Source organism: Lolium rigidum, chromosome 5 (genome assembly GCF_022539505.1).
Source record: "Lolium rigidum isolate FL_2022 chromosome 5, APGP_CSIRO_Lrig_0.1, whole genome shotgun sequence".
Classification (NCBI taxonomy): Eukaryota; Viridiplantae; Streptophyta; class Magnoliopsida; order Poales; family Poaceae; genus Lolium; species Lolium rigidum.
In genome coordinates, this window is record NC_061512.1 from 133,124,535 (window position 1) to 133,128,236 (window position 3,702).

Below are 3,702 nucleotides of genomic sequence, written 5' to 3' on the forward strand. Positions count from 1 at the left end.
AAGACAAGCAGATCATATAGCTAGATAACGAACACCATTGCAACAACAAGACAATTTGAAGTGCAACATCAAGTTAAATCATCAAATCATAAAGTAGACTATTTGGTTCGACCATAGATCACTAAAGTATGGTGCAGAACGCTATTGAATAATATAGCAGCAATCGATCCGCGTGTGTCCATAGAAAAAAATCGACCTTTCGGTAGAGATATTGAACAGCGACGATGAGGTCGCCATGGTGGGCCTTGGGGGCGAGCAGCTCGACCTCATGCATGCTGTGGACGTGTCCCACTGACCTTCATGTCTTGCATGCGAGCTTCTCCCACTTCTCTTGTACCATTTTCTGCATAAACAAGTAAACAAGCATGGTAATAATTATTAAGAACGCATCGATATGTATACACAGAGCACTTCAAGTGAAAGCTGCTTACAAAGGGTAACATATCCAATTCAATAACTCTGTACACTAAAGTAGGAATTATGTGAATGCAATGTATAGTGTGTCTAAGCACAGATCTTCTATCGATGTTGCACCGAAATAATGAAATGTCAATGTTTTGCGTGATTCGAAAAGACCACACAGTAACATATAAAACCCATAAACCATAAAAGGTTCGCATAAGCACAGAAACCTACCAGCGACAAATCATTTCCAGCTCCAGCTATTTTGTTTGCAAAATTTAAATGAGGGATTTTACCTCCCTATGGCAGAACCATGGTCGATGAAGAGAAATTTAATTAATGTTATGATGAGCTAAATAACTCCAGATTTCCAAGTAGCTTTAGCATAAGTAATTCTAGTAAACATGTAACTGTTATTTAATAGAGTGCAGCGTTTAACTGAACCGAGCTCGATGTTGCGCGTAGCCGGCGAGAATGAACACGCAAAATATGAACCAAATAAAAGTCAATTTCTTCAGATAAAGTGTATAATAAACGTCACCGCGTGATTAAGAGGAAATGGTGCGAGAAATAGACACTCTTCTGCTTTTCCGAGGACATTCATGGAAAATGCAGGTACACAAATTGTACAAGAGAAGTATCCAGTAAAGTACTATAATTTGTTGTCAATGACTCCCAAATCATGAGACAAACTAGATATATTAACGGACATTTCAATGATTATAAAACATTTGTGACAAGAGCCCTCTTGATTCACTGAACATTCAGAAATAATAGTTGTGTGTCTCATCTAAACATTAGCTACGTATGAATGACGCTTGTTTCCTGAAAACAATTGACACAATGTAAGAAAGACGAACCACAGACGTACTGGTAGAAATTATATGAGGTTAAACAACATTTTAAATCAAATTCCCCAATGTTCAGTCCTGAGTTTTTACAAATATCATGATGACTACTTACATGTAGCTGTAGTGAGCAATTAGCAATATATGAATTATGTTACAGATGCAAATCATTGTCACCCCACATGTGACAAGATTAATTATTCAAACAGCATTGCCAAAACAACACTTGAAAGCGAAATAAGAAGACACTTGAAATGATAGATTTATACCACCAAAAATATCCAGGATCAGCAAGGATTCTAAACACACTCGTGAATAGGAAACCATGAACTGTAAGGTAAACTATTCAGAACCAACCCCTTTGTAAATGGCAGCTACATTTACCACAGAGTCCAAAAAATATCCAGGATCATTAACCATCATAGTTAGATTTGGAAGCATACATATGAGTACCACAAATTTTCCATCTCAATTGCAGGGATACATACCAGACCAAATAAGCATAAATAAGACCAAAAGAGCACAAATCAGAGGGAAATAAACCCAGTACCTTGGCAGTGTTCTCGTAAGCTCATTGTAGCATTTAATAGTCCGTAAGTACTTGGCAGACACTATGCTGGCCTCGACCTGTTTCTCCAGGTTGCACTCGACCAAGTCCAGCCTCAAACAAGCGACATTGATCCATTTCCTTCACCCAGCTCCAGCTGCTCCACACTCACGACGACACCCTTTCAACAAAATTATATGGTCAGAATCAAAACTTAATAATATGAGGGAGCCGGGAGCTTGTCCCAACTGCAGGAGCTTCACTCAATCATCAAGAAACAGGGTACACGATAAATCCCTAATAATTTACACGAGATTAGAAGGTGATTTTGGTTCGGCACAGCCAAAATCAGCAACACGCCTAGTTAAGCATGCCCAGCACAAGATTTTTTTATCATATTTAAATGAACACCAGAACTGAGCTCCCACATTTCCTGCATATCCTCAAAAAATGAAGTATATCAGATCCTAGCTAGACTCGCACAAGAACAAACTCATACATCAGGCTAGCATCTTGCCAATTACAGTGGCAACACTTGTTTACTTGCAAACCGTGTATGTAAATTATAACTATGCTAAACGGCCCACAGACACACATAAAACAAAATGAGATTACATCTCATTACCACAAATTCAATGTGCAGATAACCCCAAATATCATAATTTTGATCTGTAGCCATGCAGTAGGTTTTCACCTTCACTGGAACCCGGTTATAGTATGGAGGTCGACATCGTAGTCGATCCCAAGCCACCAGAGCACCCCCGCAGTTGTTGCTCGGGGACCGACAGTCTGGGTAACAAGAGCTGATGGCGTCATTCTTGAGCTGCAGCCCCCTGAAGAAGACGATGGACTGCCTGCAAATCAGGAACATGAACATGAGCCAAGAAAAATCGAATCAAGCACAGTTGTTGTATCCCAGATTAATACGAAAAACACTTCGAATCATCTTCTGTAGAGACTATGCTTGATGTGACATGTGAGGCAGCAGGTAACATGCACAAATCAAAATCTTAGCAGACAAATAATGTAATATTTAATCAATCAAAATTATATCTAGGAAAAATAGTGGGACAGACACTCAAGGGAAAAACGGTTACATTACTTGTACAACTAAACTACAGCAAATAGTTTTTTTACTATTGCACTACACATGCACAGTGGAATCTCATCTCAAACAAGTAAATCCATCTTTGTTACATTTAAATAAACACCAAAACTAAGCTCCCATATTCCCAACATATCCTCCAAAAATGAATAAACTCATACAGCAGACTAGTATTTTACCAATTAGCATCTTAACCATCGGTAAGAAAAAAATAAAAAGCATACAGTGGCAACACTTGTAGACTTGATGACTATGCATGTCAATTCTAACAACGCAAAGTATACACGACGAATCTGAAGCTGCATTAGATGCTGAACAACCACACACAGAAAACACAAGAAACCAAAGATGAAACCTTATTGCCACAATTATAATGAGCCCATAACCAAAAATATCATGTTTTTTGGTTGCTAGGGTAGATTTTCACCTTCACTTGGCTGGAACCCAGTTATAGTATGGAGTGGCAGGACATAATTAGGTCTTGAAGGTGACCTCATATTTGATCCCAAGCTACCAGGGCACCTACCCACGGCTATTGCTCGAGCAGCAGTTCGAGGACATCAATGCTGGCTGCCGCAGCCTGAGCAACATGAGAGTTGAATTTGACATTCTTGAGCTCGAGGGCCCTAAAGAAGACAACATCACACACGGACTGCCTGCAAACACGAAAAAGGACATAAGCTGAGAAAAAGCGAATCAAGCACAATTGTTGCACCACAGATTAATACGATAAACACTCATAATCTTGGTCAATCTCGAGAGACTATGCCTTAGGTGATACAAATTATGTATTTTCTAAG

At 39.1% G+C, this 3,702-nt stretch overlaps 1 long non-coding RNA gene across 1 annotated transcript; it reads right to left on the reverse strand.

The window, feature by feature from the left end:
* Nucleotides 1-209: 209 nt before the first annotated feature.
* On the reverse strand, nt 210-2,523 carry LOC124651775. Its single transcript, XR_006987499.1, has 3 exons — nt 2,492-2,523; nt 1,801-1,978; nt 210-343 (listed from the first exon to the last, which is right to left on the reverse strand). It is a non-coding gene; the product is annotated as an uncharacterized LOC124651775 (long non-coding RNA).
* Between the last annotated feature and the right edge of the window lie 1,179 nt (nt 2,524-3,702).